The sequence below is a fragment of the Schistocerca serialis genome, chromosome 9, assembly GCF_023864345.2.
Source record: "Schistocerca serialis cubense isolate TAMUIC-IGC-003099 chromosome 9, iqSchSeri2.2, whole genome shotgun sequence".
NCBI lineage: Eukaryota > Metazoa > Arthropoda > Insecta > Orthoptera > Acrididae > Schistocerca > Schistocerca serialis.
In genome coordinates, this window is record NC_064646.1 from 359,320,269 (window position 1) to 359,337,865 (window position 17,597).

Genomic DNA, 17,597 nt, shown 5'->3' on the forward strand with positions numbered 1-17,597 from the left:
AAGAAGAAGTTAAACAGTGAACAACCATGAACACATGAAACATTTACGAACGCAAAACGGAGGTAAGACAGATATCTCTGAAAGCCAAGGAGATTCAAGCAAAATATACTGATTTTGCTAAAAATACCTGAATACTAAATACAGCTATCAAAGATGTGTGTTATATGTGTTAGCTATCAATATATTCATTTAACATCCACATTGGCCCCAAGGGGCAGTCAGTTTTATATATGTACTTTGAAGGTACTACCAAGAAAGTTACGAATGAGATAGTGTTTTCTCGGTTCACCTAGTTAAAAACGTGAAGAGCTTCAAGTATGTTGTGATTCTGCCGGAAGGCAAAACAACATTTTCACAATTTTTCGCTTCATGCACGATGTTATTAGTAATAACATCCATGGCTTGAGAAACATGTAAATCACATTTCCAGAATGAGGTCATCCGTACGTGGAATCTGATAAGAACTTTGGTCTGTGGGATTCGGAACAAAGAATGGATATCCGGAAGGACTTCATAAGCATGACTGAAAATTAAAGAGTGAAACCGTCACCTTTCATTGTGAAGAGAGTCTGTCAGGAAATGGTATGCGATGCGAAAGACTTTTTAAATCACAAGTATGTTGTGAAACATGCGTTTAAGACTCAATCTGCGACGGAAACTAAGGCCCCATCCGTTCACCCTCGTCTGATGAACTGGAGGGACATCTGGTAGTCAGCATCATAAGTAACCTTTACAAAGGTGCAACTTAAGACATTAGAATTAGAGCTACGCTCTTGGTCCTACACACGTAATTTCAAGTACACATCTTTCAAATTTCCGTTTAAAATTGGTTATGTGTAAACATATGTAACAGATGTTTCTATTATCTGCACGTCGTCTACGTATTTCCCGAGAAAAGTACCATGATTTAATGAGTCTTAGGACGGTGTGTGGCCAGGCGATAGTGAAGTTTTTCCCTGGATTGTCTATAATAATCTATAACTGTGAGATTCCATGATATAATAGTATTAATAATAATAATAATAGAACTGGTACTAATAATATTAAAAACGATAACTGTAATATTGGAAACGCCCGTAATAGTGTTAGAAAAGATAATAAGAATATTTGAAATAGTAGTAAAAGATACATACATACACAGAAAATCAAGACTACGTAATTCATATGCTTAGTTCTCTCTGTGTTTCAGGACACTTACTTGGTTTATTTCCTGAAAAGTTGGTAATGTTAGTGGTATTTTCGATTTGGTTTCGTATTAATGATGTTAGACACATGAGAAACTATCTCATTTTGTTCATGAGACACAGGGCTAATATTTCACTTTGTTTGAAAACTGTGCGTTGCATGAAAAGTACTTAGTGCATTTTGAAGTTAAAAATTCATTTTCTGAGTTTCGTTGAAAAACTGACTTACCTGCTTTCTCCCCTGGACACTTCTATTACTATATGTAACAATCGTAACGTAATAAATTATTATACATACATTATAAACGTCGCATACTTCCGACTGGCAATATTGACGTTTTTAATGATAAAATTTCAGTGACACCCAAGGTTACTGGAGTTGAGAAACCCCCTCTTTCACGAAGAAACCAGTCCGACGACTTCCTCTTCAAGTGCCTCACAGTCAGACTCCGACGGTAGGCCAGTGGGAGGCGCTGTATACATCGGCGACAGAAATGCAAAATGCGGTGTGTGGTCGTGCGCCACATTTAGGGCGGGTGATGGTACAGGTGAGCGTTTTTATCCACCAAAGCAATAATTCAGCTTTATTGCGTACAGACAACGCCGGACGGACAGCGTGTCACACAATCGGACGAATAAATCCGAAAATGAAAAATGTATTTCTGTGCAAACAGAACATCATGTCTGAAAACAGATGTTAATAAAACACATGGTCAGATTTTTCCAGAATTTGTGCTGGCTAAATGTGGAATTTTGTAGCATCAATAGGTCCACCATTACTCGTAGAATAATGTGTCACGCTCAGAAATTGACTTATAAATAGGGTCCAGATTTGTATTTAACGTCGTACAGCGTGTAACGGGTCCAAGTGCAGATATTTCTATCGGTGACTGAGGACAGGCGTATTGAACGACATTACATCAATATTTACGTAATCTGCGGACCAGTAATTGCACCTATAACAAATCGCATGTTTCTGTGTAGGTTGTTTCCTCACCAAGTAAATGTGACAAGAGCAAGCCATTGAAGCTTATTTTCCCCTGGGCAGCGGGTCAGACGTTCAAGTGTGGACGAGTGGACACAAAACGGTTAGTCTACACCGGCAGATGTAATCAAAAAAATGATTCAAATGGCTCTAAGCACTATGGGACTGAACATCTGAGGTCGTCATTCCCCTAGACTTAGAACTACTTAAACCTAACAAACCTAAGGATTCGAACCTGCGACCGTAGCAGCAGCACGGTTTCAGACTGAAGCGCCTAGAATCGCTCGAGGATATTTCCCTAGTACTTTCATTACTACTTACCCACCGACATAGGACAACAGAGGGCGGAAACCTACAAACAGCACCAACGCGAGCCGCAACACAGCTGAGACACAAAACGGTTACTCTACACCGACAGACGTACTCCACTTAGTAGTGAAGCTACGACCATGTAGAGAACCACATGTCGTGAGGTTTGTAACATTTTTGTGGGAAGACTACTCGACGAAAATTTACGTATTACGGTACCACATTTAAGTAATCTACACTTATTCCCGTTACATTCTGTGTGTATACTTGTAATGAAACTGTAAAATATGAAAAACATGCATAATATCACAAAAACACTTAATTAAATATTTAACTTAAAACAGTAATTTCAACTGAAATTAACTTCTGAGTTGCACCATGGCCTACTACGTTACGCAAATGTGCACTCAAACGTACCAGAAACACGTAAAGCACGTTAAGAACGTACATTTTACATTAATTAATATCTTTTAGTTTTAAATTCTATACTGCGCTAATATCACATCTCTTTTCTAAAATGTCCACCTTCTCTGAAGTTACTAACGTACTATACCAAGCCTTTCATTTTGTAGCTCAGTTTCTCAGCTGGATTCGTTGTTGTACGGTCACGGAATGCCACTAGCCAGAAAATTGTGTTTTGTAGGAGAAGACGGATCTTTCCACATCGTATGACGTTGATCATCCAAATTTCAAATAATCCTTGAGAGATGTCCAGTGGAGAGTCTGCTTTCCTCTTACTGACCACTTTAAGATAGTAGCACATGGCTTGTAGCTTGGATTTCTTGCCAAAATAGCGTCGAACTTTTTCACTTTTCTCTGCTCAGTATCACCTCTAATGACAGTTAGCTTGTATTTGACATTTTCAAACGATTTATGCAAAGGCAACCCGATATATTGTAATACTTCAATGCAGTTGGCAAGTAACCCAAAGTGGCTATGGATGTATGTCAGAGTAATTTCAGTTTTAGCGCCTTGTGCCGTCCGCACAAAACCTGACTGATCTCTCGGAAATGTATAGCTCACATATTTCTCGCTCTGGAGACGTTCATTGTGAAATTCGACAATTTCAATCCATGCACTCGCCTCATTAGGACAAGCTTAAAAGGCAGTGCCATGTTCTATAGCAGTTCTTTACTGAGCGACACAAGATTCAGGGCTTTGCTCGAGAAATACTTTCTTGACGTATGAAATTAATTTCGTTTATTTATGCGTGGCTGCTGCACGTTGGGTCGACTGTACGTGGCTGTATGTAAGACATGTGAAGTGGATTAAATACTGATAAGATATGCATAGGGCAGCTTCCGCCTTCAGCATGAGCGCCCTCCGCATGGGAATACATAACAAGAACTTTAAGATTCTCATTCACAAAACGACGTTGAATGATTTGTGCGTTCCTACACTTTGCAAGAAGTCAATAATGACACAGAAATTCTACTCTATCCAGTTCAACAACATCGATATTTCCAACGACATGTACATAAACGTCCGTTGTTTCGTCGACGGTTGTTGATATGTGGCTGTTTCCCATATAGTGCTGTACACTTTTCAGGGTCTCCTAGTAGCAAAACTCTAAACAGTTTTTCCTTAATGGCAATTAATCAAGAATATGTTGCCTGAAATATTTTCGTACGGATGCACTATACTCCGGCATTTGAAGTTCTTACCATGGAGTGTTAGCAACAGCCATAGCTGAGAGTAAATCTTGGAAAAATAATTCATTTGTGGAGTTTCGAGTGCTTTGTCTCTACTCGAATAACATTTGCTTCTTAGACGATTGGTGTGCTTTGTTCTTTGTGTGCACACCCGTGCGTATATGTTGCTTAATATGGGAGTCCATAGGACACTCGAAATGCTTATTGCACGATCGACGTAAGACAGTCTCACCATCAATAGTGAACGTATCGTCCATCGTAGCTCAACATCTTAATTTAGCTGATAATTGCTATGTACCAGTAGGCATTACGAACACAAAGAGTCGTGAGCTCTTGAGGAATTCTATTTTCCGATAGTTTATTGGCGTACGCACTCAGTGGTTCCGAATCGATGGGTGTCGGGAGTATTCGCAAACATTCGAATCGCTTTGCCTCTCGGTCAATCTCGACAGCACACGAAGCTCTTTACTACGCACGATAAAGGTTATTTACAATGCTACATGGGTTAATGTCGCTAGATCTGCTTTGCCTCTGAGAAGCGAAATTCGAAAAGTCAGAAAGTTCAGCAGAATTACGTCCTCCAAAATCCTAGACAAAGTGAAATTAACCACGATTTATTCAACTGGAGCGTTATATTTGCAGATAAATTATTTCAAGTCTTCAGTTTTTAAACTAGGTATGGTTTTGATAATTAGATACATATGTAACGTAGCGGCTTATTGAGGGTGAGTCGAAATATGAAGTGGAATAAAAAAAGCAATGCTATGTATCTTTTGTAGCATGCAGTTAGAATACGTAGAAACATGTTATCATAGTGAAATATAAAGGTCGATTGAGGAGAAACTTAATACCACCTTTTTTTTTTTTCTTTTGCTGTGCTGATCATGATGAAATCTTGTGCAACGTCGTCTTAGAGTCTATTTGCCATGATATCATATATTTCGCAAATTATTTAAAACGATCATATATTTTGGTCTCTCATCGTGAACAAATTCGACACTGCCGTGCCATTTTTCACACATTTTCCGAAGATGACGTGAGTTATTTAGTTTTAATGGGATATAAGCATGTACCTTCTTGGAACTTTTATACTTTCCAACGTTCATTTCTTGTAAGAGTCTATCTCTTCCACCAGCCACATACATGTCTGTGTTCATTAACTCTAGTGAGGGAAGTAAGACTGAAAGGTAGAAAAATTACGAATGTACTATCTGTCTGTCAGGAATCGGAGGAAACATTGCATTCTACCCCAAGTGACATATTAATAATGAGACACAAAGTAACAAGATAAAATACGATAGGAGGGAAATTACACGTAATTCAATGGTGTCAGTGTATCATTACTTGCTTTACTAAACGCGATCAGGCCCAGCGGACCGCTCGCTGCTACAAGGTTCCTCCTCCAGTGGGTTCTGTTTTGTGCCTCCTGACGCCAATTATTCTCTGTTCCAATCTGCAGCAAATCCTCATGGATTCCATCCCTCCATCTCTTCTTTGGTCCTCCTAGTGGGCGTGTTCCACAGGGAGTATGGTCAATAGCTTTCAAAGGCCATCGGCATTTATCCATCCGACTGACATGTCCTGCCCGTACAAGGGGCTTGGTTCTCATCAGCCCTACCAAATTAAGAGACTCTTCGTGCTCGTGTTGTGGACGGCTGTGATACAATACGCCATTCTCCAGGGCTGCATCAGCGCATCAGTGATTCCATGCGACGGAGGGTGGATGCATGTATCCTCGCTAACGGAGGACATTTTGAACATTTCCTGTAAAAAAGTGTTTGAAGTCACGCTGGTACGTTCTGTTGCTGTGTGTTTCCATTCCATGATTAATGTGATTTGAAGAGAAGAAATAAAATGAGCTGTAACATGGAAAGTAAGCGTTTCCGAACACATGTCCACATAACATATTTTCTTTCTTTGTGTGTGAGGAATGTTTCCTGAAAGTTTCGCAGTACCTTTTTGTAACACCCTGTATAGGTCTGTATTCACCGTGGTATACTATCTATCCATAAGTTCATCAAGGCACTATTGGTCCAGATTGTCCCACTCCTCAACGGCGATTTGGTGTAGATCGCTCAGAGTCTTTGTGGGTCACGTCGTCCATAAACAGCCAATCTATCCCAGGCATGTTCAATAGGGCTCATGTCTGGATGTCGAGCGATGTCGTTTTCCTGAAGGAAGTCATTCACAAGATTTGAACGATGGGGACGCTAATTGTAGGCCATGAAGACGAATGCCTCACCAATTTTCTGCCGATATGGTTGCACTATCGGTCAGAGGATGGCATTCACGTATCGTACAGCCGTTACGGCACCTTCCATGACCACCATCGGCGTACGTCGGCCCCACATAATGCACCCCCCCCCCCCCCAAAACAGCAGGGAATCTCCACCTTGCTGCACTCGCTGGACAGTGTGTCCAATGCTTTACGCCTGACCGGGTTGCCTCCAAACACGTCTCCGACGATTGTCTGGTTGAAGGCATATGCAACACTCATCGACGAAGAGAACGTGATGCCAATCCTGAGTGGTCCATTCGGCATGTTGTTGGGCCCATCGGTTACTCGCTGCATGGTGTCGTGGTTACAGAGCACTGTGTTGATACCAATGGTCACCACTTCAAACGCTTTCTTTAAATGGACGTTCATGCCACCTTTGTATCCTTCGTTGAGCTTCAAAGATCTTACTGTTACGCATCATTTGATTCGTCTCGATAGCCGCCATCAGAAAATAAGTACCAAACTATAGGATCCCATTTAAAAAAACAAAGTTGGCCTTCATATCTCTGACGCGACCCCACCTAGCAACAAAAAACCAACGTCATATTATGACCCCCGTTGTCCCATGTAACAATTCTACCACCAACTTTTCAGTTACTATTATCCAGGGCAAAACACTTTGCTCACCCTATACTCTCGGAGTTATTCTAGGTGGCAATAGTTAGTGACTCACCCTGTGTATCCAACAAAACACCCACGTCGAATTTTGCAAACGCCCGTTTTCTTCTATTGTGTCGTCTTTAACGGGTCCGACCAGGGTCAAACTCATCTCTGGTGGACGGAAGACAAACTTCATTTTACTTCTCCTAGGTCACCTGCCTGTTTTATAAGACAGTTTTCAGGCGTATGGAAGGAACACAGTTGGTGTATAGTAGTCATCAGTGTCCTAAGTGCGTTGCTTCTTGTTATTATAACTGTGCATGGCCTCCCTTATTTGGCGTGAAGTGTAGCCATCCTTCTGCAAGTCTTCTAACTCTGCTTGGAGGTTTTCATCGTCCGATATTACCTGTGCGCGATGTATTAAGATACTAAGAACACCCGGCGGCTTATGCGGGGTGATGGCAGCTAGACGTCTAAAGATAAAGCCCCGTGTCGTAGGTTTTCTGTACACAGAATATTCCAATGACCCATCATTCTAACGGAGTGCTATCACGTCTAGAGAGGGTAAAGTTCCATCTTTCTCAATCTCCATCGTAACTTTGCTGTTCTCTTGTAGTGAGTTTGAGTGATAAAAGAATTTCTCCAGCTCCTATCTGCCATGTGGCCATACAACAAAAGTATCATCTACATAACGCCAGAAAACCGTGTGCTTTAAAACAGAAGACTCAAGTGCTTTCTCCTCAAAGTCCTCCATTAAAAGATTAGCCACCACAGGGGATAAAGGGCTCCGCATGGCGACACCGTCTGTTTTTTCAAAGAATTCGTTATTAAATAAAAAGCCCCAAGCTTCCAACTGCAGAAAAATACATGGTAGTTCAGCGGGCAAATACACAGACTGTTTGCAAGTAATTAGGAACACGTTTGATGTAACACTCTCAAAGCATATATTCTCATATTTGAAATATTCTCAAGCGCAATTTTAGGAGTGGCAAAGATAATACACCATGTTATTCACTAGAAAAATGTAAACGATTCTATTGATTGCCAGTTATTGCCAATAATTGTTATTCGTGCAGATGATACAGGTCTGCTGGAGACTATGCACAGAAGCAGCAGCATGCAGTCAGAAGGCTCCCTAAACACTTTACAGAGAGTATTTTCCGTAGAATGTTGCTCACTATATTCAAAAAATACGTCAGCAGAGCGAAAAGTGCGATGTTCACGTTATAGTGGCATGCAAATACGTAAAGTGTGTACACAGTCTGAGCAGTTGCATTTCTGGAAAATATGCCTCACGAAAATAAAAACCTGTAAACAACTATATAACCACAAACACACACACACACACAATGCAAGTGTACTATTAGGCAATGAAGGCTTAAGTGGGTTTTATTATCAACGTGTCACTTGAATTTAGAGGGACATGGACTGCTTGTAATGCACACACACGAACAGAGGGAACAGTGGGAGATGTGACATTACCAAAGACAATGTCAAAGTCGATATCTTGGAAAACAAATAAAACGACTTACCATATATTTTTAGATGTCTCATGCTTTGCAAGCACAAATTAAGTATTGCCTTCTCTAAATTATCTGTAAACCACACTAAAATAAATACTTATTGCAAGATATGCACAATCGCAACAAAAATTTAATTTCGTGCTGCATGCACGGGCAATGAGGAAACAAAATACGCATTACATCTAACGCAACCTGATATGAGTATGCGTGTGTGTGTGTGTGTGTGTGTGTGTGTGTGTGTGTGTTTGTGTATGTTCGGAGCTTACAGGCGCTCAACGCAAAGCAGAGATGACGTTAGAGAACCCGTGAAGTTGCCTGAGCTGAAATATACGCTTAATACCGAGCCCTCAACCACATCGTTCATGTTACGATTTCCAGTAACAAAGCTTACACAAAATGGATGTAAATATTACGAGGTATTATAGTTTAGCATTGTAGGGTGAGAGCATGACAGTTCTGGTCTGCAGAAACGAAGTTGCGATGTTGTACCAATCGACCTCGTAATACGCGGAAAACAGAGACGAATTAATGTGATTACAACAGCAATGGCGGTGAGAAATTGAAAATAATCACCGAAGTGATTTAATTACATTCTATAACAGAGAAGTTGAAAAGAAAAATGCGAGTAATCGTGTACATACCCAAAAAGTCTTTCACAAGGCTCAAACACACGATCAATTATGCAGTGGTCTCCAGCCGGGTAATACAGTGTTTTGTAGCCAAGGACATTTGTCACAGTTGCATGTCTGACCGCTTTATAAAATCTGTAAAGCACAAACCAATAACTTTGCTCCCTCCTGGGATTGTGATTTGACACATAAATATATTGTAGAGGTTTTAATCTACAACTGAAGGTCACTCACGTTAAACAGTCAGCTATAACTTTCTTATCGTGTAGCATAATCCTATGTGTCAAGTGTATCATGTATACGAAAGAAAAGAAAACTGGAAATGTAGGACCTCAGATTTATATAGGGGGTCGCTACCCTGTCAGCTCTCTCGTTTCACCTACTTTTCAATATCATACAACTAGCCACATCCCACACACATATATCTTCGTAAATGGAAGACATTTTAGGATTATGCCTGGACAACGAATTAATTCTTTCATGTATATTCACACAGAAGAAGACTTACTCTCTATTTTCATTTGGTGTAGTTTTAATAACGTCCAGCGTAATATTAAACATATAATTGAAATCTGTATTGAGTTCTTCTAATTCTTTCTCCAGCCAGTAACTTGACAGGTAAAAGGAAGGCATTTTTTCGAATTTCAGTACAGATCTCAGTGTCTTCTTGTAAACTATCCGTTTTAAAATCAACATGAAAAACCAAAATTCCAAAAGTATAAAACAGAAAAATATTCTTACCAAAGAAAGAAAACGTATTGTGCTCTGCACGTGCCTCACAGCCCTGTGGTGCAACATATGTCCCTTTCTCCAAAATTGTACTCAATGGGAGGGTAATGTTGCAACAACACACACAAGTTGACCTGCTGTGAGGAAAAAACAAGTAAGTACATTTCAAACATGAAAAAGGTCATTTTAAAATCAACATGAAAATCCAAAAGTATACAACAGAAAAAAATTCTTACCAAAGAAAGAAAACGTATTGTGCTCCACACGTGCCTCACTGCCTTGTGGTGTAACAGATGTCCCTTTCTCCAAAATGGTTTTCACAATAAGCTCTGCTTAGTAAGTTGAAGATCCTTGGTTTCAATCGTGGTCTGGCACACATTGTCGCTCGTTGCTGCTGACTCTGCACAAATCCCCGATGCAGCTGGTATACTGAATTCCTTTTCTTTCCCTTCCTTCCTCCCTCCCCCTTCCATCTTCAATTTGAAAAACGTATATCACAGCTGTGGATTCCACGTAGTGTCTGTTCTGTTGGACATGTCAGAAAGTACAGATACCATGCACTCACATAACTGATTCGCCACGATACATACGTATCCGTATGTTGGAGAGAATAGCATTATTTTCATATGTGTTGTCATGTGTTTAGCATTTATAGCAAGGGAGGCTGGTCATACAAAGTCTTGAGTTTGGCGTTAGGCCTATTTCGATGGCTCATTCTCCTTTCAAGGCACACTAAATCGAATTTTTGTAGCATTTTGATTATATTACATTAAACATGTGCTTTAATGAATTATGCAGACAAATTAGATGTGGTAATACTCAATTTGTGCTTGAAAAGTGTGGAATATCTCTCAGTCTATTGTAAGTTGTTTTGCTTATTTTCCGAGACATTGACTACGACAGTGCCTTAGGAAATGTCTCTTACAGTTACTGTCTTCATTGTGATTACAGTACAAACAGTACATGACCTTCATGTCCCTCTAGAGTTCAAGTGAAATTTTGGTAATTAATGCATCTTATTCCTTTCTTCTCTCTCTAGACAATTGTGTTGTGTGTTAGTCCGTGGGTGTGTAGTCCTTTACAGGTTTTTACTTTAATGAGCCACAGATTCCTGAAATGCAACTCCACAGATTGAATGCACTGTTTACGTAGTTAGACATCACCAAAACGTGAACGCGACACTTTTAGGGCTGATGACATACTTTTAGAATATTATGAGCAACATTACAGAAAATAAACGATCCGTAAGACTTTTTGGGAGCCTTCTGACAGCAGAACGCCGTTATTGCGCAAAGCGTCCAGTAGATATGTAATAACAGCAATAACTGCCAATCAATAGAATCGTTTACATTTTTTCTAGTGAACGAAACAATACGTTGCCTTTGTTTATCCTAAAACGGTGCTTGAGAACATTTCAAATTGGAAAAATACGCTTGTTGTGATTTACATCAAAAGTATTCCTAATTAGTTCAGTCTGTCTATCTGCCTACCTAACTAATACATACTTTTCTGCAGTTAAAAGCCTGGTTAGGTTAATCTTACAACTCCGAATTTTTAGGCCTAACTACTGATATGTCAGCAGATATGAGACATGGAAAGCGAGCATTGGCGTGGATACTACAAATGTTTTGCACTTATTTGTCAAATATGTGTATGTGTGAAAATCAACTTGCTCTTCCTTTTACATGGCAGACATGCATCTTATAGAATGTCTTTATGTATTAACTTCAACTAGTAATGTAATCAGCTATACTTACAAACTTTACAGACATTTTACAATTTTTCGGCGTCTTAGATTTTGGAAATATTTACTTTATGAATCTATTGTGTTTTACCACAGTAAATCAAACTGAAAACTAATGTTATTGTACGGAAATAGTTACATTATGAATCTATTGTGTTTTACCACAGTAAATCAAACTGAAAACTGCTGTTATTGTACATAGTAGGCGTATGTTATTTATAACAATAGTAATTATTGGCGATCAGTATCATAGTTTGCACTGATTCTAGTGAATAACACAATGCATTATCTTTATCCCTCCTAAAATGGTGCTTGAGAATATCTTAAATGGAAAATTATTTGATTTGAGGTTGTGTTGTGAGTTGCATCAGGAGTACGACTAATTCGTTACATTAAGTTTGTGTATTTGCCCGCTAAGGGCAGTATCTTGCATCTAACACGCACTCTTCTGCAGTTATATGCCTGGTCAGGTTTGTTTTACGACATAGACTTTGAAATCTGGTATTGAGAATATATATTATAGAGATTTCTGTGCTAATTTGGCGGTTATGCACAAATGTAGAAATTAAATTGTACTTTCTTTTTCACTATAGATACAATTTTGGACTATTGTAACACCACATTAACTTATTTGAGTTTTGCAGCTCTTTTTCGAAGTATTAACCTGAACCAGCAATGTAAACATTGCACTTTTCGCGCTGCCGACGTATTTTGCAGTCATTTTAGAATATTGCAGTATTGCAATTCACTTATGACTTTGTTGTTTTCCTTACTGTAGAGCTGTCTGTTGGAATAGAGAGAACAACTTACGCGTGTTAGAGCCAACGAGGTAAGGACGATTAACAGTAAAGCCACATATTGGTGTGGTACAAAGATCGAACTATTCTGAACTTTTCAGTGCAGTCATCTGCTAGTGACAGGAGGAACTGAAATGTGAACGGGAAATACTTTTATTTCGCGTTTTGTATTTGTAGAATATTACTTTAGGCAAAACCTGTGTTCAACAAATACGAATTCCTAATTCGTTGTTTATATTTTATAAGTAAACGTTAGTTTCTAAGTATTTATGGAGGAATATTGAGTTTTCAATGCAGCAATTTCTTGGTGATGGGACGAATTGGGTTTTGAGAGAGGACGTGATTTTTATGTCGTGTTTTCAGGGCTTTTGTAATAGTTTTTAAGGTAAAATTCATTATCGGCAAAAACGAATTCCTGTATCGTAATTTACGTTTATAAGCAACTGTTGGTTTTATCATTCACACAGAAATATTCTACTTACCCGTTCCAGTATTGCATGGTAAATGTAGTGCAGCTTCAGACCAATGTACGAATGTGACTGATGAGCAAGTCAAACGAATTTTTGGAGATCAGAAACGCAAATGTAGCTGACAAATTTTCGGTAGTTCTGACACTTTACCATATTTGGCTGTGGAGCAGGGGAGCATGTGGCAGAGGGTGATTCATGCACAATCTTCTCACCGCTCCCCTTCTCTCTTTGACCTCGTTACTTGACTGTATTGCGGTAGTCTTTTCAAATTCAGAATTCGATAGGCGTCTTTAGTCGTTTAGATTTAAAAGTTTGACAGGCGCCTTCACATGTCTGCTGCGTGTCCATAAGCTCTGTCACTCAGAGGTCACAGTGCTACAACTAAATACATAGATTCTGTACAGGTAAAGGTCTTAGATATCATCGTACTGTTTTATAAACTACTGACATGTCTTAAGCTGTTTGACTGAATAATGAATCGTTTTTAAAAAGACCAAAAATATGTTGAATTTAAATTCATCAATTTGTCCTGCTCTTTACTCTTCCGTTTGTATATTTCCCATTCTTCAGCTATGTCTAACTGGATTCCAATAGGTGCCACATGTAAAATTTTCGTAGTACTGTCAATACCACATACTATATGTTCGCAAATGATAGGCAAAAGCAGTCTTGTTGTTTTGGCTAATTTGTTCCTTGCATCCTCTTCCACACTGTAACCTATACGCACCAGATGCATAACGCTTCTTTCATTTTTTTACAGTTTGTCCTAGTTTAAATATGAACTGTGCTGCAGTTCGAAATACCATTTTGTACTGTTTAGGGAAAACCTGCACTAAATTTTCGAAAATACGTCCACAATACCTTACCTGTTTCTATGCTTTTTATTTTTCGAAAATTTGTGTGAATAACCTCATCTTAAAACCACTGGCTATGGGAGATTAAGGAGCTGGATAAATTGATGAACAATCAGTTCGAATTTAAATCCAATAATGTTTTTTTTGTTCTTTTCAGAATAATACGTGATTCAGTAAAGCTGTTAGCTTACAACGTACCAATAATTTATAAAACAATGCGACAATGTCTGAGACCTTAAGCAATACAGAACCTATGTATTTAGTTGTAAATCGCGATCTCTAAGCGACAGAGCTTATGCACACACAACAAACAACTGAAGGCGCTAATCAATGTTTTATGCATAAACAACTAAAGCTGTCTATCCAATACTGAATGCAACGAGACAGCAATAGTCAAGTAAAAAATTGTGATATTGATCTGATTTAAAAAGCTATGGATTATGTACAGTTAAAATGCACATGTATCACAAATTATTTATAGCACAGCTGTAAACTGTTCACAAAAAATGTTTGAAAGTGATGTATATCACGTTTTCTTAATAACATTGTATTTTCCAATATGGATAATGATTTGAAAATGAACCAAGATTTCCAAACTAGTCACTAATAAAAATATTATTTGCAGCTCGAATGGAGACATTTAGCAATACATTACAAATATACAGGTTTGCAAGCCTGTCACCAACACGGTGCTGGAATTACGGAATACTATTTCCCGTATGGGTACTCAAGTATATTGGAATTATTTTCAGACTATGTGCTGTGCTTTGGGATTTGAGTTGTTGCTAGTGTTAGTATCCTGACTTCCCATTAGGTGCCAATACCGGTACGGCGAAGTAGGTTTGAAACTCAATCGTCAGTCTACATTACAGTTGCTCACAGTGAACATGGACCTGGACAAGGGGATCTGTGCATTACTCGTAATGTTGTGTTATGAAAGCCGCAGCAATAGTGCTGCTACCCTTCACGATTATCAACGCATTAAAGGAATATGGAGAGGTCATCTATCCGCACCGGGGTTGAAGAATATGATTCGGAATTTCGAACTGATTGGAGATTGAGAGCTGCTCCAAGCAGCTGAATGCAATGAGCAATCTACAGGATGACAGTTATTAAAAATTTATGTTTATTCCAATCTTCTGTTAGTCCATCTCCGGTTTCCTCCACTCTGTGTCCGTCTCCTCATTATCCTCCTCTCTGTCTACATCCTCAACCTCCTCCTTCCACACCCCCCACAGTCTCTTGTTTTTTTCAATAATTTATTCTTCACTAACAGAGTACCTAGCGTTGTATAGGTATGTGTTTACTCCAATCTTAGTCCATCTCCTGTTTCCTCCACTCTGTGTCCATCTCCTCATTATCCTCTTCTCTGTCTACATCCTCAACCTCCTCCTTCCACACCCCCCACAGTCTCTGTCCATCTCCTTCTCCTCCTCTCTCCGTCAATGCGCTCCTCACCCATCTGTCCATCTTATCATCCCTACTGTAATTCCATCTCCTCCTCAACATATCTCTGACCATATACTCCTTCGCCCTCTCTCTGTCCATCTCCTCCTCCCTCTTCTCCCCGTTCATCTCCTCCCTTTCCTTCGCCATCCATCTCGTCCTCTCCTCCCCTCTCTCTCCATCTCCTCCTGTTCCCATTCTTTGTCCTATTTTTCGTCCACCTCTGTCTGGTTTTCTGCTTTTTCCCCTTTATAAGCCGATCTCTTCCTCCTCCTGTCTCTTTCTCCTCCTGTCTCCTGCTCTGCTCTCTCTCTGTTCATTTCGTCTGCCCTTATCAGTGACCACCTCCTCCTCCTCCTCCTATTATCCTATCAACGCCTACCTCCTTCCTCCTGCTCGCTGTCTGTGCGTCTCCCCTTTCCCCCTTGTGTCTCCATGTGATAGTGGGCTGGTAGTTTGTATCCCTACATGCCTACATGCCCCCATACGCACACGCTTTTGTTACAACACAACTCAATGTTTGTGATGTCGCATCTCCTAAACCATGTGTTGTTCAATGATATAATTTTGCACCTAGGTTTAGAACATGTGGCAATTGTATGCGAAAAGTGTTGTGAATAGAGTCAGTAGCAAAAAATAATAAATTAGAACGTCGACATGATGCCGGGGTTTTTCTCACGTCTCAATGTTTGACGTCTTATCTCTTAAGCTACGTGTCGCACAGTAAGTTATTTTTGTAGGTATACTCAACGGCAAATGCGCCTACTTTCTGCGGAAAATGTTGCGGATGGAATTCGTAGGAATGAAGTAATAAATTCAAGCTTCTTGCATAATGCGTAAGTCTTTCACGCTTTCAGTATTTCTGAACTAAGTCTCGTAAATTAACGTACTTTTTCTGGTACGTTAAGTGGTATATGTGAATATTGCCTGTAAATCTGTTACGAATACAGCTAGCAGTACACAGGTAGTAAATTAAAACGTCAAGCAGCATGCAGTAGTCTTACCACATGAACATCGGTTATGTCGAAGGAGGTGAACTTTTTACGTTCCATTATTATATGGGGATCATCAACGAGAAAAAGTTTCGTAAAAGTATAAACTTATGTCTAGAGCTGCTCCCAAGTCTCTGAGTGCTCTCAATGTCAGATATTGAGTAATTAAAGTTGTGGTCAACAAGGCCGTTTCATAGGAGGGTAGCTGCTACGCCGACAGTGATTCTTTTCAGACAGAATTGGCATTTGTACCAAGTTTGGTTGAAATAGGTGCAGTGGTTTAGCAGCACCTATGTACATACATATATACAGACATATACACGCCGTACAACAAAATTAGAGAAACCGCGTAATTGTCTCCCATTGCGACGCATAAATTTGACAGCTCACAAGCACCTACAAACTTTCTTTGTACTAGTCCGTATGCGTGGCGTCCTGTGACGTCAACCTCGAGCGAGCGAGGTGGCGCAGTCGTTAGCACTCTGGACTCGCATTATGGAGGACGACGGTTCAATCCCGCATCCGGCCATCCTGATTTAGGTTTTCCGTGATTTCTCTAAATCCAGGCAAATGCCGGGATGGTTCCTTTGAAAGTACACGGCCGACTTATTTCCCCGTCCTTCCCTAATCCGATGAGACCGATGACTTTGCTGTTTGGTCTCTTTCCCCCAAACAATCCAATCCAATCGTCAACCTCGAACTTGACGACGCTTGAAACAGCAAGTAGCCGACACATACCAAAACGAAAGGGCAGAGCTAAAAAGTTCAGGAGAAGAGTAAGGTCGGAATATTGGCTCTAAATTTCACCACAGTTATGACCAATGCCACTGTGGACGTGTCACTCGATGAGATAGTGGCAAGACCAACTTTCAGCAAATTTTCACCCCTTCCTTTGACAATTCTGCGTCAGAAGTCAGATCTGCAACGCCCAGCGGTTAAATCGCCCGGTTTTCTTATGAGTGGCCAAGGAAAACATTTCAGGCACACTACCGTTCAGAATGGACACGAAAAGGCCCCAGAGCGTGACACGAAGGTCGTCAGTGATACCACTCCTTTCCCTAGGTCGTAGAGCCCCACACATTTCGCAGTCGAAAATGATAGTTAACAGTGCGATGAGTAACAGAAAGATGTTCTTGACAATCTATGACGCCAACACCCTCGGTCGTTTCAACCCATCTATAAGAATGCTGCGGGGATGCACTGCCATTGAACGTGACCGTACCCCTTTGGAGAGCAACTCAACAGCAAATTTTGATCTCGTGTACGGGTTGGAATCACTAGGATCCGTTCAACAGCATTCCACGAAATTTGAAGGTGATCAGAAGTAGCAACGAGTATATGTCCTTTTTCAAGCCTCCCACTTCCCCGCTCCTGTGGCATGATCACACGGGGGAGCAACATTAAC